The sequence below is a fragment of the Maniola jurtina genome, chromosome W (assembly GCF_905333055.1).
Source record: "Maniola jurtina chromosome W, ilManJurt1.1, whole genome shotgun sequence".
NCBI classification, from domain to species: Eukaryota; Metazoa; Arthropoda; class Insecta; order Lepidoptera; family Nymphalidae; genus Maniola; species Maniola jurtina.
In genome coordinates this window covers 2,483,524-2,507,449 of record NC_060057.1, presented here as the reverse complement: position 1 = coordinate 2,507,449, position 23,926 = coordinate 2,483,524, and positions in this window count along the sequence as shown.

The window sequence follows — 23,926 nt, the reverse complement described above, 5'->3', positions numbered from 1 at the left end:
TAGGAGAATGAGACATTCAATATTCGCCATACAAAATGTATGGAAAATTAAATTCCGCCATTTTGAATTTTTTTTCTGTTCATCGAGTAGACCTTCGGATCCTGATCCTCTTTTGCTAAGAAACCACACTTCCATCTTTGATACCCTCCGAGCTGGAGACCGGCAAAATTTGTATGGCGGCCATTTTTTCTTCGCCATTTTGAATTTTTTTTCAGCTTTTTGGCAATTGGATGACGTCATGAATGACATTTGGTCGAGCACCCCCCACCTATCTTCAATACCTTGAGCGGACCCTTCACCCGTCTCCGACATCCTCGATCATCAGCTATTTCCAAATTTTTCCTCGATTTTTTTTTTGTTTTCTATACGAAACCATCAGTGAAAAAAAATAATTTCATACAAAATTTTACAGGAGGAGTTTTTGGGGAAAATCTCGAAAATTTCCCCAAATGTGGCAACACTGTTTACATATTTCGATACTGCTGGTTGAGTCACACACTCGATTCACACATGTCGACTTTCCAAAATGTTGCCAATTGCCTCAAAAACGTGATCAAAATTTCGAAAAATGAAAAAAAATACAAAATGGCCGCCAACTCGTTTCACAGAAAGATTTTACACGGTTTCATAATTTTCCTATAAACTACAGGATATACCGCGCCCGATGACGTTTCAATCTTTCCTCTCGCTCGCACCCACACGAAAGGGGATACCGTGAAAAAGACCGTGTCGAAAATCACTTTTAATTTGATTTATTCCAGTGTTGCCAGTCTTCGGTGACAAAAATACCCAAATGTCATTTGTACGAGCAAAACACGTAATCACTCATACTCGGATTTTGCTAAAAGTGCGTATTTCGATTTTTTACAATTTCCCGAAAATCTTGAAATTTCCCTAAAAATGGGGTAATTTTTTCCCACCGATCTATACCTCGAGTCTATACGTACAACCGCTTCATAGAAGCCGAATCGCTCCGATGTTGCTAACTTTGAGATATTTAACTTTTAAAATTGCGTTTTTTCGTACCTCGAACAAAACGGCCGCCATGACAGCCGCCATCTTGAATTTTTAAAAACCACTCCCGTTTTGTCAAAATACAGGATAATCGTGGGCGAAACCAGAAAAAATAATTATCCTCGATTACCCCGTTTCGGATCTGTGGCGCCACGGTTCGGGGTCGAAAAATCAAAATTTTGAAAACGCTACGGTTCGGCCGCCATCTTGTTTTTTCAATTTTTTCGACATTTCCCATTAATCGTTTACTATTTTCTTCGAAGATTGCAAAATTCAACGAAATCGGTTGGAAAACAACGGAGCTGCAAAAATCACCTCGGCCGCCATCTTGTTTTTCCGAAATGTCATAATTTTTCCCCAGAGGGTTCCCGAAACCGAACACAACTCCCCTACATCATTATATCATTTTCCTTCTCTTTCTAGGAGAACAATTATGTCAATGAGTCAGTGAGTCAGTGAGTGGTAATTGAGCTATATATAGTATAACTAGTGTTTTGCTCGGTGCGCGAGCTGCTAAAGCAGCTCGCGTGACGTGGTAATATTAAGCTTTATTGTATTAAACCGAATCGAGTTATTAAGATACAAAATTCACCGCGAAAACACCATAAAACGACACCCATATCGATTTTTTTCTCAAAAATGCATGTCCGCCATCTTGGATTTCAAAATAAATGTCTTTAGCATAACGTGACGTGGTTGGGTTGACAAGTATTAAAACGATAGTATTTATTAAGATACAAAATTAACCGCGAAAACACAATAAAACGACACCCATATCGATTTTTTTCTTAAAAAATGCATGTCCGCCATCTTGGATTTCAAAATAAATGTCGTTATCATAATGAGCAACCTGGAAAACTCTGAAAACGACATCCATATCATTTTTTGTAAAAACGGGGTAGTTGAGGTTAATAAAGTAGGGTGCGTGCGTGCGCGGACCACTAAAGTGGTCCGCGAGCATGCAGAGTTTGTTCCACCGAGTAGACCTTCGGACCCTAATCATCTTTTGCCAATAAACCACTCTTCCATCTTTTATAGCCTCCGAGATAGACACCGACGAAATTTGTACGGCGGCCATTTTGTTTTTCCAAAAAATTCCACTTTTTCTATCAATCGTTTACTACTTTCTTCAAAGATTGTGAGTTTCAACGAAATCGGTTGGAAAACAAAAGAGTTGCAAAAATCACGTCGGTCGCCATCTTATTTTTCTGAAATGTCATAATTTTTCCCTACTTGCTTCCACCAGCCAAACACATCTGTCCTACATTATCGTATCGTTTTCCGTCTCTTTCTAGGAGAATGAGGCATTCAATATTCGCCATACAAAATGTATGGAAAAAAAAATTCCGCCATTTTGGATTTTTTTTCTATTCATCGAGTAGACCTTTGGATCCTGATCATCTCTTGCAAAGAAACCTCACTTCCATCTTTTATACCCTCCGAGCTGGTGTAACATATCCAGGTCCTAGGTCTTACAGGAACTCTAGGTGCGTTGCTTGGACCTAGACATGTTAGCAGAATCAGCTCCGTACAGCCAGGGATTTATGTGGAAAAAGTTAATTATTAAATTGAAACCTCGAGTACCTTAGAAATAGTTATTTAATTCTTCTCTTGTTTGTTAGAGCTTTACAATTTATAGTTTACTCGACTAGTTACTGAGACATGAGAGAGGTATTATACAATCTCAAGGTGCTGTCCGCATTCAACGCACCTTAATTATGATCTTAGGTTACTCGACATAATGCTAAGTTACAATTTTATGAACGGATAAGTCACAATCTAGGGTAAACCATCAATTAATATAAATGTAAACCAAAATACAAAGGTAGTTGAATTAGCTTCACAAAAAAAAGTTAATATGTTGGAGAGAATCCACCTTAATATCCTGAAGATTTAGGAAAACACCTGTTCCGAAAAATCAAGCTTCGCTCCGGACGCGCGGCTCATGCAGACTGTGGCCGTGTGTCATACGGACGAGCAGGGTAAAGGATGCAAGAGATTCCTATAGATTACTGGCGGTGCACGCTTCCTCAATCCAAACGTAAAGCGAGCAAAACGCGTGTTAACTCTCAAATTTCAGCGTTATTTTATAACCCAATCATGGTTTTTAAAATTATTAGGTTGTTAAGGGACCATGATGATGATTTTCTTATCAAGTTGTTTAAATTTCAATTAAATTCCATAAAATTCTTAATCACAATAACAACAATACAACACGCACGCCCATGTCGCCACCTAAAAAGAAAAATGAAATTGCAAATTGGCGACACGCTTATTTCGGGTAGGGGAGCCTTACATCTTTCTAATTAATTTTTGAGAGTAATGATTCACTTACCAAATCGTGATGACCGACACCCACCCGCCGCGTGGTAGAACTTTATCCTAAAACTGTAACAAGGAATCATAAATTCACAACACCATCGAAAAGTGGACGAATTGATCTCGCACGAATAAACTCACACATACCATTTTTCAAAAATCCCAGCCTAAACTAACACATTATCCTTTACGAATTTTAATTACGCCATCCATCTTGCAAGGCGTACGAAAAAAGAAAGAAAAACTGTCACACCAAATTCTTTTTCTTTTTATTTTTTTTTTCTGGCCCCAGATTCCTGACCACCTGTCAGTTTTAAAAATAATTCCCTAACTCATGTGAAACTTTTACAAATGTATTTTATAGATCCTTTTATAAAGAAAAGGCAAATATTTACACAAACGTAAATTAATAATTAGTAATAATAAATAAATTCTTTTATGATGGCTGTTACAAGCATCACACCAAGATGCCGAACTAGTTCCACCCGCTACGCACAGATGTCGCTAGTCGTAAGGAGATCAGTGATTTGAAGTTATATGTTTACTTTTAATATTTATATACAATAAATACCACACGTTACAATACCCCCTCCCCCGGAAAAAAGGTTCAACGAAGGGGAACCGCTCGCTGCCCTCAGCGATCACGATGAAGTACTGAAATGAAAAGAAAGTCAAAAAAAAACAAAATATATAACCACTGATACCTAAACAAACAGAAGACTATAATAACTATTCCTATTTACCTTATCTATTCTATTTCTGGGAGTTTTGAAATGTTTTAGGCTAATGTTACTATACTAGTTTTATAACTATGGAATTTAACTATACAACTACAAATTCTGCTATTTATAGGACGACCAGAAGTTGCTTGGACCTTGGCATCATTCACTGTAAACGGCGTACGTAATAATACAGCAATGCATCTAGGCCTACGGTCTTTGCAGCTTGATCTTACAATAAACTAAAACAGTATAACTGTTATGATACAGGAGACAGAGTCTCCGGATACTTTTTCGGTATATACAAGAACCGATTTTCCTCAGTGTGTGGACACCTTCTTAGCATCAATACTAATTAAAAAAAACACTGGGAAAAAATAGTCTCTGTGCAAAGCACAGCAAAGAAGAAATTGATTTCCTAAATGTCTGGAACAAGGTCCTAGCGTCAATATGAGCTAACAAGACATAGGAATACTATAATCTCTGTGCAACAAAATGCACAGCAAAAGAGAAATACGAAAATTACTAACCTTCGAGTATATGATTCGTATTTCAGAAGAAAAATATACACCATGGTTGAAAGGTTTGTTGACTGTCTCAGATCAATCATGAGTCATCGATCCGCCTCCATCTCACCCCTATCACTCTTTCATTATACTATAACATACATCACGCATTCTACTTATCACTCTCACTCTTACCTTGCATTATACTACTTCATTCATCACGCATTTATACTTGGTAGTAACTTATTCCAAATTAAGTTTACCACTTCCTTACACTTTAGTATGTGAGCACTTATAATGTTCACACACGGGTTGGGATTGAAAATGTCTGAGTTACAATCTATACCTTTAAATCCTTTATATGCCAGGAACCTATTTTTGTACCATCTAGTCTTTCTAATTCATACACCAGTGGAGATAAAACTCTTGTAACCCTACATTTCTCATACTTCGGAGCTAATTTTGACATTTTGAATTTTCCAGCGTCACTCTGAGTATAAGTAGACTTCCATACAAGATCTCCAACTGAAAACTTGGCGTTCCTTCGCCTAAGGTTATAATGAGATGCATTTTTAGCATGTGCTTGATGTAATTTTTCACGTACCTTATCAAAAATCTCTTCCAAACTTTTAAATTCCCCTGCATACTCCTCGCGTGGCATACCCACTCTATATTCTTTATCTGTATCCCGATAGAAGTTTCCATTTATGACAGGTTCGCGACCGTGGACCAAGAAAAATGGTGAAAACCCTGTGGATTCGTTTATTGCACTATTTATAGCGAATTGAATCTTATTCAGGTTTTGATCCCATGAACGATGGTTGTCCTCCACATAAGACGCGACAGCCGTCATAATGGTTTTATTATAACGTTCTACCAAATTTACTTGGGGGGTATATTTCGGAGTATAATGAAGTTTTGGTATATTGTAGCGCGCAATGACATTTTTGAATTCTGAACCTGTCATTTGGCTGCCATTGTCAAGGATTATGGTTTCTGGCGTCCCATGTACCAAAACTACATCATTTTCGAAATGTTTAGCCACCAAGGCTGAAGTTGCACGACGTAAGGGAAAAAGAAGTGTATATTTCGAAAAGCAACACGTAATTACCAAAAGGAAGGTGTAACCGGATCGGGATCGTGGCAACGGACCAACCAAATCCACTGACACTACCTGAAACGGTCGCGAACAAACCTTCGGTTTACCCATTAAACCGGGCGTTGCCTGTGTAGAGTGTTTATACGCTTTACATACATCACATGCATTCACAAATTCTAACACATCTTTATACATTCCTGGCCAAAAATACCTAAGACATAAACGTCTATGTGTTTTGAAAATACCTAAATGACCTGCTGTAGCCTCGCTATGATTTTCTCGAATGATTTTAGATCTCATTCCCTTAGGAACTACCTCTTTCCAATCAAATTCACTAGTGAGATTATATTTACTTTTACTAAATCGATAAAGAGTATTATCTTTAATCATGAAATTTGGAAAGTTTGTCGGATGAAATCTACAACCATTTAAAATTCTATCGTACCATTCATCTCTCGTACTCATTTTAGGCGTGGATGGAGCCGTATGGATGGCCTCTACCTTCATAAGACGTGATAAGGCATCAGGGACCACATTATCGGTGCCTTTTCGATGTTCGATTTCAAAATTGAACTGAGACAGGCGACAACCCCACCGAGCTAACCTACCTGAAGGGTTTTCTAAATTCAAGAACCACTTCAGTGATGAATGATCTGTTACGATTTTGAATGTTCGAGAACCTAGATATGCTTGAAATTTTTCTACTGAGAATATTACGGCTAACGCCTCACGCTCAGTAGCGCTATAATTCCTTTCACTTTTATTCAAGGACCTACTTACGTATGCAATCGGATGTTCATGACCATCGATATTCTGAGACAGCATACCTCCTAAACCGTACGACGATGCGTCGCAATGCACGATGAAAGGCTTTTCAAAGTCTGGAACGGCTAGGACAGGAGCAGAGACTAACGCATTTTTCAGCACCGTGAAGGCTTCCTCTGCGGCGTCGGTCCACTGGAACTTCGGCGCGTTTTTTCCTTTGCTGGTAAGCTTGTTCAGCGGAGCTGCAATAGTTGAAAAGTTACGAATAAATCTCCTGTACCAAGAGCAAGTACCTAAAAATACCTTTACATCACGAGCATTTGTCGGAGTAGGGAAGTTTAAGATTGCTGCTATTTTCTCTGGGTCAGTCCGTAAACCGTATTCGTCAACGACATATCCTAAGTATTTGATCGACTCTCTGAAGAATTTACATTTGTCAAAAGACACTGTTAAATTAGCCGATTTCAATTTGTCCAAAACTCGGTTCAGTAATAGCAAGTGAGTTGAAAAATCCGACGAGCAAATAACTATATCGTCGATATAACAAAATACATAACCATTTTCAATGTCACTGCAAAAGTTTTGGTTAATTAACATGTCCATAAGTCGTTGTTGACGAGCAGGGGCGTTGCATAAACCAAAAGGCATAACCTTGAACTTGAATAACCCGCGACCTGGGACGGTGAAGCTAGTTTTTTCCTGAGAGCTTTTTGACAGAGGGATCTGCCAAAACGAAGAGGACAAATCTATGGTTGATAAGAACTTTGCTTCTTTCAAACTGTCCAAGATCTGAGGGATGTAAGGAATTGCATAAGAGTCACCCTTAGTAATAGCATTTAGCTTCCTGCAATCTAGACAAAACCTCCAGTCACCATTTGCTTTCTTGACCAAAATAGCTGGATTATTCCATGGACTTTCACTGGTAGTGACGACATCTAGCGCAAGCATTCTGTCTAATTCAGCTTGTAAAGCTGACTTTTTGTCCGGGGACATAGGATATTGTTTCACCCGAACCGGCGCAGAATTGCCTGTGTCAATTACATGCTCTATCAATGATGTCCTACCTAGACCCTTCTTGTCAAATGAAATATCATTGTATTTATCTATTATGGCTTTGGCTATTTCTTTTTGATCAAAGTTCAAGTTATTGAATGGTTGAATGGAATGTACGTTTTTCGTCGTTATTGTGTTGCAAAAGCTTTCAGGTGAACGTATATAGTCTATATTTTCAAATATTTCTGGGGCTACATTAAACGCCTTCCAGAAATCGCATCCTAGTATTAAATCTGAAGTTACTGCGGGCACAACATAAAATTTAATAGCACAAGTTTTACTATTGAAAGTCACAGGTATATACATATGTCCTAATGACTCTAACTGGATTCCATTTGCAACAGTGCAAGAATTATCAATAAAATTGTTAAAGTTATAACCCAATTTGATAAAATATCTATGAGAGTTGTTGCCAAGAATAGATATACATGCGCCAGAGTCTAGCAAACCATAAACTTTTATATCTCCTATATTACATTCCAAATATGGCCTAATATCATCTTTTTGTGGGGAAAATCGAACTGTAAAAATCGAATCATAATTTTTGAATTTTGACATTTTTTTACTTAAAGTGTTACAGTTCGAGTTATTTAGTTTTTTGGATCAGTTTTCTTATTTTTATTACAATTTGGGCAAGTCAACTTTGTAAAACCTGGAGTTTTACAAGTAAAGCAATGAACCTTCCGTTTAACAAACTGTTTAGAAACATTGTTTGATGGACAATGACAACAGTTATTCGATGGATTTGGATTTTTATGGTTATTGTTCTTATTACCATTTTCCCTACATAAATATTGTTTATTTGGAGGTTGCTGATCATGAACCTTATTTTGTTGAATTTTTGGCTCTGATATACTAGGCTTTTTGCCCCTACTATCCACAAAAGCCACTGTTTTATTCTTGGGCTTATAAGAAAACTCAGGAGTTATAATATTTGTTGGTTTTCCAGGCTCTGAGAATAATGTAGCACGCTGGCTAGCAGCTTCTATCTTTTTGCAACTCTCTTTTAACTGTGAAATTGAATCAATTTGAACTAGTGCTAACTGTTGAGAGAAATTTGGGCGTATGTTATGTAATAAAATCTCTAGTTTAGCTGCTTCTGACAGTTGTGTCCTTAAGCGAGCAAACAGACAAGCCATAACAGAGAAATAAATATGAGTAGGCTCTTCTACCCCCTGTGTTCTGGCACGAATTTCACCCAGTAGACGATAGTCATAATCGACCGGATCAAATTCCTCCAATATTAGATTTTTAAGATCAGACCACGTACATACCTGATGTTTTAATCCTCGGAACCAAATGAGAGCTTGATCACTAAATAACTGTGCTGCAGACCTGAACAGTTTGGCATCCGAAACCCCGTAACCCTGTAACTCTTCTATCCGTTCAATGAATGAGCGAGGATCCGTGGTGCCGTTGAACTTAACGTTCCATTTGGCTACATTCTTGTCACTGGAACACTCGAAGAGCGAAGATTCATGAACTATTGCTGCAGAAGATGAAGTTGAAGCAGGAGTTTCTGAAACGTTAATGGTTGGAGTTTCAATTTTTTCAAGTAATGAATCAAGCCTACTTTTGAGTTCTGTCTTTTTTGTTAAAACCGCTGGTTCCTCAGTTGAAATCCTATTCAATCGATGGTAAAGGTGGTAGGCTAGGGCTTCTGCTCTAGCTAGCGATACCTTCTCTTTATACACATCCCATTTATCTAACAAAGCTACTAGTTCATCTAATTTTTCACCTATAATTTGAAATTCGGAATCCGCTTTAAAAGGTGTTTCTATTATGGCCTCAGAAGGACATTCTAAAATAAGCTTGCGCATCTGTCTTCTGAGGGCATCGACAGTATTTCCAGGAGTATCCGCACGTATGGACACTTCATAGACTAATTCATCCTTTCTAAGGGAGTGAAATTGTATAGCTCTGGACTTTTCCATGTTAAGTAATTGATGGTATACACAATTACAATATAAAACTTAAGTTAATTATATAACAATTAAGTTAACAATTAGACAAACAGTTATTAACTTAAACTGATAAGAAATATTTGTAACACTGAAAAGAAAGCATTAATTACAATGTTATCCTTAAATTTCAATTAAATTGATGGTTTACCTACAATATTTTCAAACTACTATGTGTCATATGACAACCCTGGGTGTATTGAACTGATTTCATAAAAACTAAGTTAATTTTTGAACAGATATAAACAAATAATAGTATTTAAATTAAATTACAGGACGAACACTGTAGCCTGTGTAAAACAAAAGTTTTAAAACCCAAAAAGCGCCACTGTAGCACTGGGGAGAAAAAATGTAGTGTATAATTTAAATATGAAAATTTTTTGAAGTTGTTGAGTGCCACTATAACACTCAGGAGAAAAATAAAGTATAATTTATACCCGTTGAGTGCCACTGTAGCACTCCGGGGAAAACAAAATATAGTTAATACCCGTTGGAGCGCCACTGTAACATATCCAGGTCCTAGGTCTTACAGGAACTCTAGGTGCGTTGCTTGGACCTAGACATGTTAGCAGAATCAGCTCCGTACAGCCAGGGATTTATGTGGAAAAAGTTAATTATTAAATTGAAACCTCGAGTACCTTAGAAATAGTTATTTAATTCTTCTCTTGTTTGTTAGAGCTTTACAATTTATAGTTTACTCGACTAGTTACTGAGACATGAGAGAGGTATTATACAATCTCAAGGTGCTGTCCGCATTCAACGCACCTTAATTATGATCTTAGGTTACTCGACATAATGCTAAGTTACAATTTTATGAACGGATAAGTCACAATCTAGGGTAAACCATCAATTAATATAAATGTAAACCAAAATACAAAGGTAGTTGAATTAGCTTCACAAAAAAAAGTTAATATGTTGGAGAGAATCCACCTTAATATCCTGAAGATTTAGGAAAACACCTGTTCCGAAAAATCAAGCTTCGCTCCGGACGCGCGGCTCATGCAGACTGTGGCCGTGTGTCATACGGACGAGCAGGGTAAAGGATGCAAGAGATTCCTATGGATTACTGGCGGTGCACGCTTCCTCAATCCAAACGTGAAGCGAGCAAAACGCGTGTTAACTCTCAAATTTCAGCGTTATTTTATAACCCAATCATGGTTTTTAAAATTATTAGGTTGTTAAGGGACCATGATGATGATTTTCTTATCAAGTTGTTTAAATTTCAATTAAATTCCATAAAATTCTTAATCACAATAACAACAATACAACACGCACGCCCATGTCGCCACCTAAAAAGAAAAATGAAATTGCAAATTGGCGACACGCTTATTTCGGGTAGGGGAGCCTTACATCTTTCTAATTAATTTTTGAGAGTAATGATTCACTTACCAAATCGTGATGACCGACACCCACCCGCCGCGTGGTAGAACTTTATCCTAAAACTGTAACAAGGAATCATAAATTCACAACACCATCGAAAAGTGGACGAATTGATCTCGCACGAATAAACTCACACATACCATTTTTCAAAAATCCCAGCCTAAACTAACACATTATCCTTTACGAATTTTAATTACGCCATCCATCTTGCAAGGCGTACGAAAAAAGAAAGAAAAACTGTCACACCAAATTCTTTTTCTTTTTATTTTTTTTTTCTGGCCCCAGATTCCTGACCACCTGTCAGTTTTAAAAATAATTCCCTAACTCATGTGAAACTTTTACAAATGTATTTTATAGATCCTTTTATAAAGAAAAGGCAAATATTTACACAAACGTAAATTAATAATTAGTAATAATAAATAAATTCTTTTATGATGGCTGTTACAAGCATCACACCAAGATGCCGAACTAGTTCCACCCGCTACGCACAGATGTCGCTAGTCGTAAGGAGATCAGTGATTTGAAGTTATATGTTTACTTTTAATATTTATATACAATAAATACCACACGTTACACTGGACACCGGCGAAATTTGTATGGCGGCCATCTTTTCTTCGCCATTTTGAATTTTTTTTCAGCTTTTTGGCAATTGGATGACGTCATGAATGACATTTGCTCGAGCACCCCCCACCTATCTTCAATACCTTAAGCGGGCCCTTCACCCGTCTCCGACATCCTCAATCATCAGCTCTCTACATAATTTTGGCTTACTAAGTTTTTGTTTTCTATACGACACCATCAGTGAAAAAAAAATTTTTATACAAAATTTTACAGGAGTTTCTTAGTTGAAAATCTCGAAAATCTCCCCAAAAGTGGCAACACTGTTTCTATATTTCGATATTGCCGGCTGAGTCACACAATCGATTCATACATATTGACTTTCCAAAATGTTGCCAACTGCCTCAAAAACGTGATCAAAATTTCGAAAAATTAAAGAAAATACAAAATGGCCGCCAACTCGTTTCACAGAACGATTTTACACGGTTTCATAATTTTCCTATTAACTACAGATCCATACTGCTCTCGATGACGTTTCAATCTTTCCTCTCGCTCGCACCCACACGAAAGGGGATACCGTGAAAAAGACCGTGTCGAAAATCACTTTTACTTTGATAAATTTCAGTGTTGCCAGTCTCCGGTGACAAAAATACCCAAATGTCATTTGTACGAGCAAAACACATAATCACTCATACTCGGATTTTGCTAAAAGTGCGTATTTCTATTTTTTACAATTTCCCGAAAATCTTGAAATTTCCCTAAAAACGGGGTAATTTTTTCCCACCGATCTATACCTCGAATCAATACGTACAACCGCTTCATAGAAGCCGAATCGCTCTGATGTTGCCAACTTTGAGATATTTAACTTTTAAAATTGCGTTTTTTCGTACCTCGAACAAAACGGCCGCCATGACAGCCGCCATCTTGAAATTTTTAAAACCACTCCCGTTTTGTCAAAATACAGGATAATCGTGGGCGAAACACGAAAAAATAGTTATCCTCGACTACCCCGTCTTGGATCTGTGGCGCCGCGGTTCGGGGTCGAAAATTCAAAATTTTCAAAACGCTACGGTTCGGCCGCCATCTTGTTTTTCCAATTTTTTTCACATTTTCTGGTAACCGTTTACAACTTTCTTTAAAGATTGTAAAATTCCATGAAATCGGTTGGAAAACAACGGAGCTGCAAAAATCACATCGGCCGCCATCTTGTTTTTCCGAAATGTCATAATTTTTCCTCAGTCGAATCCCCCATCCAAACACAACTCCCCTTCATCACTATATCATTTTCCGTCTCTTTCTAGGAGAACAATTATGTCAATGAGTCAGTGAGTCAGTGGTAATCGAGCTATATATAGTATAACTAGTTTTTGCTCGGTGCGCGAGCTGCTAAAGCAGCTCACGTGACGTGGTAAGGTTAACTTTATTATATAAAACCAAATTGATTTATTAAGATACATAATTCACCCCGAAAACCCCCATAAAATGACAGGCATTTCTATCTTTTGTAGAAAATGTAAGTCCGCCATCTTGGATTTGAAAATAAATGTCATTATCAAAATCAGCACCCTGGAAAACCCTGAAAACGATATCCATATTATTTTTTTGTAAATTAGGATAATAATTTAGTAGGGTGCGTGGGTGCGCGGACCACTAAAGTGGTCCGCGAGCATGCAGAGTTTGTTCCACCGAGTAGACCTTCGGACCCTGATCATCTTTTGCCAAGAAACCACTCTTCCATCTTTTATATTCTCCGAGATAGACATCGACGAAATTTATACGGCGGCCATCTTGTTTTTCCAAAATTTTCCACTTTTTCTATTAATCGTTTACTACATTCTTCAAAGATTGCGAGTTTCAACGAAATCGGTTGGAAAACAAAAGAGTTATAAAAATCATATAGGCCGCCATCTTGTTTTTCTGAAATGTCATAATTTTCCCCTACTCATATCGCGCATCCGAACATATCTTCCATACATCAATGTATCGTTTTCCGTCTCTTTCTAGGAGAATGAGACATTCATAATCGCCATACAAAATGTATGGAAAAATAAATTCCGCCATTTTGAATTTTTTTTCTATTCATCGAGTAGACCTTCGGATCCTGATCATCTCTTGCCAAGAAACCTCACTTCCATCTTTTATACCCTCCGAGCTTGACACCAGCGAAATTTGTATGGCGGCCATCTTTTTTTCGCCATTTCGAATTTTTTTTCAGCTTTTTGGCAATTGGATGACGTCATGAATGACATTTGCTCGAGCACCCCCCACCTATCTGCAATACCTTAAGCGGGCCCTTCACCCGTCTCAGATATCCTCAATCATCAGCTCTCTCCATAATTTTGGCTTACTAACTTTTTGTTTTCTATACGACACCATCAGTGAAAAAAAAAATTTTCATACAAAATTTTACAGGAGTTTCTTAGTTGAAAATCTCGAAAATCTCCCCAAAAGTGGCAACACCGGTTGCACATCTCGATACTGCCAGCCGAGATACACAATCGATTCATACATATTGACTTTCCAAAATGTTGCCAACTGCCTCAAAAACGTGATCAAAATTTCGAAAAATTCAAAAAATTACAAAATGGCCGCCAACTCGTTTTGCAAAAATAAATTACATCGTTGTACAACTTTTCCAATAACTACAGGATATACCGCTCCCGATGACGTTTCAATCTCTCCTCTCGCTCGCACCCACGCGAAACGATCGCCCCTGAAAAAAGACAATGTCGAAAATCAATTTTTCTTTGATAAATTCCAGTGTTGCCAGTCTTCGGCGACAAAAATACCCAAATGTCATTTGTACGAGCAAAACACATAATCGCTCATACTCAGATTTTTCAAAAAGCCCGTATTTCGATTTTTTACAATTTCCCGAAAATCTTGAAATTTCCCCAAAAACTGGGGTAATTTTTTTCCTCCAATCTATACCTCGAGCCTATACGTACAATCGCTTCATAGAAGCCGAATCGCTCCGATGTTGCCAACTTTGAGATATTCAACTTTTAAAATTGCGTTTTTTCGTACCTCTAACATAACGGCCGCCACGACAGCCGCCATCTTGAATTTTTGAAAACCACTCCCGTTTTGTCAAAATACAGGATAATCGTGGGCGAAACAAGAAAAAATAATTATCATCAATTACCCAGTTTCGGATCTGTGGCGCCGCGGTTCGGGGACGAAAAATCAAAATTTTTAAAACGCTACGGCTCGGCCGCCATCTTGTTTTTCCAATTTTTTCTACTTTTTCTGTTAACCGTTTACTACATTCTTTAATAGTTGCGAGTTTGAACGGAGTCCCTTAAAAAACAAAGGAGCTGCAAAAATCACGTCGGCCGCCATCTTGTTTTTCCGAAATGTCATAATTTTTCCCCAGTCGACTCCCCCATCCGAACACAACTCCCCTACATCATTATATCATTTTCCGTCTCTTTCTAGGAGAACAATTATGTCAATGAGTCAGTCAGTGGTAATCGAGCTATATATAGTATAATATAACTAGTGTTTTGCTCGGTGCGCGAGCTGCTAAAGCAGCTCGCGTGACGTGGTTGGGTTAACTTTATTATATTAAACCAAATTTATTTATTAAGACACACAATTCACCCCGAAAACCCCATGATAGACACCCATACCAATTTTTTTCTTAAAAAGTGCATGTCCGCCATCTTGGATTTCAAAATAAATGTCGTTATCAAAATCAGCGCCCTGGAAAACTCCGAAAACGACATCCATATCATTTTTTGTAAAAATGGGGTAGTTGAGGTTAATAAAGTAGGGTGCGTGGGTGCGCGGACCACTAAAGTGGTCCGCGAGCATGCAGAGTTTGTTCCATTGAGTAGACCTCCGGACCCTGATCATCTTTTGCGAAGAAACCACTCTTCCATCTCTTATAGCCTCCGAGATAGACAACGACGAAATTTGTACGGCGGCCATCTTGTTTATCCAAAATTTTCCACTTTTTTTATTAATCGTTTACTACTTTCTTCATAGGTTGCGAGTTTCAACGAAATTGGTTGGAAAACAAAAGAGTTGCAAAAATCACGTCGGTCGCCATCTTGTTTTTCTGAAATGTCATAATTTTTCCCTACTCGCCTCCCCCACCCGAACACATCTCTCCTACATTATCGTATCGTTTTCCGTCTCTTTCTAGGAGAATGAGACATTCAATATTCGCCATACAAAATGTATGGGAAAATAAATTCCGCCATTTTGAATTTTTTTTCTATTCATCGAGTAGACCTTTGGATCCTGATCCTCTTTTGCCACGAAAACGCACCTCCATCTTTTATACCCTCCGAACTGGACGCCGGCGAAATTTGTATGGCGGCCATCTTTTCTTCGCCATTTTGAATTTTTTTTCAGCTTTTTGGCAATTGGATGATGTCATAAATGACATTTGGTCGAGCACCCCCCCCCCTATCTTCAATACCTTGAGCGGACCCTTCACCCGTCTCCGACATCCTCGATCATCAGCTATTTCCAAATTTTTCCTCGATTTTTTTTTTGTTTTCTATACGAAACCATCAGTGAAAAAAAAAAATTTCATACAAAATTTTACAGGAGGAGTTTTTGGGGAAAATCTCGAAAATCTCCCCAAATGTGGCAACACTGTTTACATATTTCGATACTGCTGGTTGAGTCACACAATCGATTGATACATGTCGACTTTCCAAAATGTTGCCAACTGCCTCAAAAACGTGATCAAAATTTCGGAAAATTTGAAGAAAATACAAAATGGCCGCCAAATCGTTTCACAGAAAGATTTTACACGCTTTCATAATTTTCCTATTAACTACAGGATATACCGCTCCCGACAACGTTTCAATCTCTCCTCTCGCTCGCACCCACGCGAAAGGGGATTCCGTGAAAAAGACCATGTCGAAAAATCACTTTTTCTTTGATAAATTCCAGTGTTGCCAGTCTCCGGCGACAAAAATACCCAAATGTTATTTGTACGAGCAAAACACATAATCGCTCATACTCGAATTTCGCTAAAAGTGCGTATTTCGATTTTTTACAATTTCCCGAAAACCTTGAAATTTCCCCAAAAAATGGGGTAATTTTTTTCCTTCAATCTATACCTCGAGTCCATACGTACAATCGCTTCATAGAAGCTGAATCGCTCCGATGTTGCCAACTTTGGGATATTTAACTTTTAAAATTGCTTTTTTTCGTACCTCTAACATAACGGCCGCCATGACAGCCGCCATCTTGAATTTTTAAAAACCACTCCCGTTCTGTCAAAATACAGGATAATCGTGGGCGAAACCAGAAAAAATAATTATCCTCGATTACCCCGTTTCGGATCTGTGGCGCCGCGGTTCGGGGTCGAAAAATCAAAATTTTAAAAACGCTACGGCTCGGCCGCCATCTTGATTTTCCAATTTTTTTCACATTTGTTGTTAACCGTTTACTACATTCTTTAATAGTTGCGAGTTTGAACGGAGTCCCTTAAAAAACAAAGGAGCTGCAAAAATCACGACGGCCGCCATCTTGTTTTTCCGAAATGTCATAATTTTTCCCCAGTCGAATCCCGCATCCGAACACATTTCCCCTACATCATTATATCATTTTCCGTCTCTTTCTAGGAGAACAATTATGTCAATGAGTCAGTGAGTGGTAATTGAGCTATATATAGTATAACTAGTGTTTTGCTCGGTGCGCGAGCTGCTAAAGCAGCTCACGTGACGTGGTTATGTTAACTTTATTATATTTAACCAAATTTATTTATTAAAGATACACAATTCACCACAAAAACCCACAAAACGACACCCATATCAATTTTTTTCTTAAAAAGTGCATGTCCGCCATCTTGGATTTCAAAATAAGTGTCGTTATCAAAATCAGCACGCCGGAAAACTCTGAAAACGACATCCATATCATTTTTTGTAAAAACGGGGTAGTTGAGGTTAATAAAGTAGGGTGCGTGGGTGCGCGGACCACTAAAGTGGTCCGCGAGCATGCAGAGTTTGTTCCACCGAGTAGACCTTCGGATCCTGATCATCTTTTGCCGAGAAACCAGTCTTCCATCTTTTATACCCTCCGAGATAGACACCGACGAAGTTTGTGTGGCGGCCATCTTGTTTTTCCAAATTTTTCCACTATTTCCATTAATCGTTTACTACTTTCTTCCAAGATTGCGAGTTTCAACGAAATCGGTCGAAAAACAATAGAGTTGCAAAAATCATATAGGCCGCCATCTTGTTTTTCTGAAATATCATAATTTTCCCCTACTCATATCGCGCATCCGAACATATCTCCCATACATCAATGTATCGTTTTCTGTCTCTTTCTAGGAGAATGAGGCATTCAATATTCGCCATACAAAATGTATGGAAAAAAAAATTCCGCCATTTTGGATTTTTTTTCTATTCATCGAGTAGACCTTCGGATCCTGATCATCTCTTGCCAAGAAACCTCACTTCCATCTTTTATACCCTCCGAGCTGGACACCAGCGAAATTTGTATGGCGGCCATCTTTTCTTCGCCATTTTGAATTTTTTTTCAGCTTTTTGGCAATTGGATGACGTCATGAATGACATTTGCTCGAGCACCCCCCACCTATCTTCAATACCTTAAGCGGGCCCTCCACGCGTCTCCGAAACCCTCAATCATCAGCTCTCTCCATAATTTTGGCTTACTAACTTTTTGTTTTCAATACGACACCATCAGTGAAAAAAAAAATTTTCATACAAAATTTTACAGGAGTTTCTTAGTTGAAAATCTCGAAAATCTCCCCAAAAGTGGCAACACCGGTTGCATATCTCTATACTGCCAGCCGAGATACACAATCGATTCATACATATTGACTTTCCAAAATGTTGCCAACTGCCTCAAAAACTTGATCAAAATTTCGAAAAGTTAAAAAAAATACAAAATGGCCGCCAGCTCGTTTCACAGAAAGATTTTACACGGTTTCATAATTTTCCTATTAACTACAGGATATACCGCTCCCGATGACGTTTCAATCTTGCCTCTCGCTCGCACCCACGCGAAAGGAGATACCGTGAAAAAGACCGTGTCGAAAATCACTTTTACTTTGATAAATTCCAGTGTTGCGAGTCTCTGGTAACAAAAGTACCTAAATGTCATTTGCACGAGCAAAACACATAATCGCTCATACTCGGATTTTGCTAAAAGTGCGTATTTCGATTTTTTACAATTTCCCGAAAATCTTGAAATTTCCCTAAAAATTGGGTAATTTTTTTCCTGCAAACTATACCTCGAGCCTGTACGTACAATCGCTTCATAGAAGCCGAATCGCTCTGATGTTGCCAACTTTGAGATATTTGAATTTTAAAATTGCGTTTTTTCGTACCTGTAACATAATGGTTGCCACGACAGCCGCCATCTTGAATTTTTAATAACCACTCCCGTTCTGTCAAAATACAGGATAATCGTGGGCGAAACCAGAAAAAATAATTATCCTCTATTACCCCGTCTCGGATCTGTGGCGCTGCGGTTAGGGGTCGAAAAATGAAAATTTTGAAAACGCTCCATCTCGGCCGCCATTTTGTTTTTCCAATTTTTTCTACATTTTCTGGTAACCGTTTACTACTTTCTACAAAGTTTGCAAAATTCAAAAAAATCGGTTGGAAAAGAACGGAGCTGCAAAAATCACCTCGGCCGCCATCTTGTTTTTCCGAAATGTCATAATTTTTCCCCAGAGGACTCCCGAATCCGACCACATCTCCCCTACATCATTATATCATTTTCCGTCTCTTTCTAGGAGAACAATTTAGTATAAAGTAGAAAGTAATCTAGCTGTCGGTACTCCGTTATAGTCTAAGAAGGAAAGAAAGAAAGAAAATGCATTTATTAACAAATATGTACTTGTTAATATGTTGTTATTGTTGTTTTTTGCTGTTTTTTTAATTTACACTTGCACCAACAACAGTTGGTGTCAGGGATAACAAGTGTAAATTAAAAATGTATAACACCCCCGACAAGTGAAGGTTACAGTAACTTGAAAAGAGCTGATAACTTTCAAACGGCTGAACCGATTTTCTTGGATTATATAGCTAAGAACACTCTCGATCAAGCCACCTTTCAAACAAAAAAAACTAAATTAAAATCGGTTCATTAGTTTAGGAGCTACGATGCCAAAGACAGATACACACGTTAAACTTATAACACCCCGCTTTTTGGGTCAGGGGTTAAAAATACAAAGGTGGCGTGTAAAAAGTTAAAGAGTCAAAGCTTCAACTACGATCCACTTTGTCACAAAGGGATTTTTGCCCCCAAACTAAAAGTTCGCTGCGAGTAAAAAATTGATTCCGTGTAAGCATAGGATTGTATTGGAAAAATCCGACTACACGTACAAGTGAGGCACGTATTTCAGGTGCAGTATGGCTGCAGCCTTTCTAAATTAATGCTTAAAAGGGAATAAAGTGGCGCGACTCTTTTTGGGTATATTTTTGGGAAGAATCGGGAGTGGACTTTAAATGCACGCCCAAAAGGTGTGGATGATTTTTCGTTTTACGTGCCAGCGATACTCAGCCGCCGGGGCGCTTGTTGTACCGGCAATTTTACTAACAATACAAGGAATGCTGTTGGACCATAAAGAGCCTTCCAATATCATCCGCTTTGTGAGCTATTTTCTCCATTCATTCATAGAATTTTCAATAATTTCTTAGCTTTTATAGACGTTATATTTTCAAATAATCGAAACGTAGGAAAAGAATTCTGTGAGCTTTCGCTACAAAGTAATTTTATTGTTTCTGCTGTCGGAAAGTTTGTTTATAGGCTACAAAGGTATATCTGAAATGGCAATGGGCAGGGCGCACCGTTCGAAGAACCAATAGACGTTGGGTTCCCAAGGTGCTGGATGGTGTACTACATATAACATACACAACAGTATATTATAGTATTGTTGAAGTCTCCCAATAAAAGAAAGAGACCTAAGCCAATCAAGTCATAAATGATTTCAATTCACCGTTTCCCTGAATTGAATCTATCATCTTCATATTATAAATGCGAAATTGTGTTAGCTTGTTTACTGTTTGTCCTTCAATCACGCCACAACGTATGAACGGATTAACTTGATTTTTTCATGGATATAGTTGAAACCCTGGAGGGTGACATGAGCTACTTTTAATCCCGGAAAATCAAGGAAGGATTTTTGAAAATCTAAATCCGCGCATCATTTCATCGATCGAAACAAATTATACCTACAACCGGCCGCAGCGCTGCAGACGCTGCCTCCGTGCGGCACTTTGCCGCTTTGAAAGCGCCCTTATTGTTACCATAAGTTCGTATGAAAACGTATGAAGTTTCTAAGAATTCCGAACTCGTTCCCAACCCGATCGCTATAGAAGAACATTTTTCAATGTATTGATATCCACGGTGTCAATTCGCGTCTCGTTTACCGCTAATAGTTTTGACACCGGAGCGCGATATCCTGCTATTATATTATGTTTACTTTTTACTTGAAACACAATATAATGAGCGTATGTAACTATTCTTCCGCTACTCAAATGCATAATAATACAATCACTTAGCGTTTCGAAGAAGCCATCGAGACGGCTCGCTTACGGATACTCTCTGCCCATTGAGTCTTGATGGGTTTTTAATAAAGTCTTCTTCCTCTAATTAAATAGCAGCTTTTGATTTTCCCAATTTCAGTATATCAAATAATATCATGGTTATATTAGCTTCTTACTAACGATCTTGGGGTCGTATTCTAGAAATTAGCTGTATTTGTTTTTTAGAGTTTTGTAACTCAAAAGGAAAAATCGAACCCTTATAGTCACTTTGTGGTCTGTCTGTCTGTCCGTCCGTCCGTCTGTCGTGTCTGTCAAGAAAACCTATAGGGTACTTCCCGTTGACCTAGAATCTTGAAAGGCATATAGATAGGTCTTATAGCACAAGTAAAGGAATAAATCTGAAAATCGTAAATTTGTGATTACATTATAAAAAAATAATTTCAAAGTTTTAAAAGTGTTTCAATTTTCAAAGTAAGATAACTAAAGTGGGGTATCATATAAAAAGGTTTTACTTATACATTCTAAAACAGATTTTTAAAGCATAATAGTTTTTGATTTATCGTGCAAAAGGGCGGAAAATAACCGGGTACGGAACCCTCGGTGCACAAGTCTGACTCGCACTTGGCTGGTTTTTTATGATACAAGTAGGAGCATTACTTACCACAGAAGAACGCCCTTTGGAAGACTCCACTAGATGCCCAGACCACATAAAAAAGTCGCAGAGAGCCTCTGGATTCAGGTGGCGCAAAACCGTGGTATGTGGAAGTCCCTGCAAGACACCTATGTCCAGCTGGGGACAGTATATCGGTCGGAAGTGATGATGATGCCCATATTATGATTAATGAGAAAGTGTGTTTGTTTGTCCGTCAATCACGTCGCAACGAAGCAGTGGGTCGACGTGAGTTGTAACTCCTGACCCAAAATACGGGTGTTATAAGTTTGACGTGTGTATCAGCTGTGTACCTATCTGTCTGTGGCATCGTAGCTCCTAAACTAATGGACCGATTTTAATTTAGTTTTTTTTGTTTGAAAGGTGTCTTGATCGAGAGTGTTCGTAGCTACAATCCAAGAAAATAGGTTCAGCCGCTTGAAAGTTATCAGCTCTTTTCTAGTTACTGTAACCTTCAATTATCGGGGGTGTTATAAATTTTTAATTTACACTTGTTGTATGGATAAGGTGAAAACCCGGAGAATGACGACGACAATTTTTTATCATAGAAAATCAAAGAGATTCCACTTTTTTATAACCTATATCTACATGGACGACGCATCGGCTAGTGGCATCAGCTAGTGGTTTATATAAATACCAGACACTTAAATAAAATAGTGTACTTAAATTACATTTACTTAGATACAATAATTTTTTCTATAGAGTTCCATTATTTGTTTTTAGAGATTAGTTTGACTAGTTTATTTAAGTGTTTTATCAGTTTTACATCTTCAATTATTATATATTATTAAATCGCTAAAGCGTTATGTTTTGTATAATACAACCGTAATAAACATGCTTATTATAATAAATAATAATACATAATTATATCAACCATTTACTTAGGTGATACCTACTCGTACTGCAAAAATAAATTAATTAGTGGGCCCCAGTAATAAGTAATATAAACTAATAACGCAGTTAATTGTGAAAGATATTTAAAAATAAAAATATTTCAACGTCTTCGCGGTTAATAGAAAATTATTTCCATAGTCTAATAAAGAAATGTGTGCGGGGCGAAACCGAGCGGGGCACCGCCGCCGCGCCATATAGTTATCACAATTAATTTTTCATTGTTCTAACTCCATTTAAAAAGTAGGCCGTTATTTCCACATTCATTAATTGTAGCTGTCTGTCCATGAGAAGGTTGCAAGGTAAGCGGGTCAGGTCCGTCGTCTGAGCCTGACCCAATTCGCACAATGGGCTTCCGTAAACCACCACGCAATTAAGCGATACACCAGACATAAAAAATTACCGAAACAAAAGGGCCCCTACCCGTCGCAGTACAATTTATCATAGCAAATAAAAATACGGCGAAATAAAAAGAAAGGGACGAAGAAAGCGAGGCGAGAGGGAGCGACAATCGTTCGGAGCCGAACGTCCAAAATATAATGCCGTTTATTTTTTTATGGCCGGCCAGGGCGACAACTCCAGAGGGGAGTTTTCACAAAATCGATACTTGAACGTGACCAATTAAAAAAACGTACCACTTCTACTACGATTAATGTTTGATATTACTGAATTACTTATTTAGCTAATAATTACTTTAAGAGTGCGACGTCCTCGATAATATCGTGTTATTATATTTTTTTTAATCAATAGATACTTATTACGATGTAAAAGTTTTAGATTTAATGTCTTACTTTTGATAATGATCCCTGCTTATAAATAATTAAAATTATTATCAATTCACAAAGTCGGGTTTTAACCAATATGTGCCTATGTGTGTGTGGTGTGTGTGTGTGTGTGTGTGTACGCACGCGTATTTGTGGTTTTATATAAATATTACACAGACAAAGTCGCGGGCATCATCTAGTTTCTTAAAAGCTCCAATTTGTTTTCTAGGTTGTCCCTTAGAGCTTCAATCAAAAAGTTTATTCGTTAAAACATTCCGCGAGGAAATAGTGTTTTGGTGTGTTTTCGTTTTTACCAAAAGCAGTGAATGGTGGATCGTCTAATGAATCTCGGCCCAATCGTATGCTCTCCATTTTGAATCGATGATCAAATGATATCAAAGATCCATCACACGGCTTAGCCAATTAATTATTTGCTTTAAAACCGTCTGCCGCCAATTGCTTGCTGCCGAACGACGCTGCCAATGAAACTTTTCTCTTTTCATTTAAAGTAGGCATCTACTTCACGTTAGATTCGGAAATAGTTCCGTAGATGAGGCATCACTACCCATATTATAAACGCGAAGGTGTGTTTGTTTGTCAGTTTATTGTTTGTCCTTCAATCACGTCGCAACGGAGCAAAGGATTGACGTTGTTTTATGCATGGGCATATTAAAAACCTGGAGAGAGAGAGAGAGGTTACTTTTTATTCGTTTTTAATTAATGAGTTCCCACGGGATTAAAA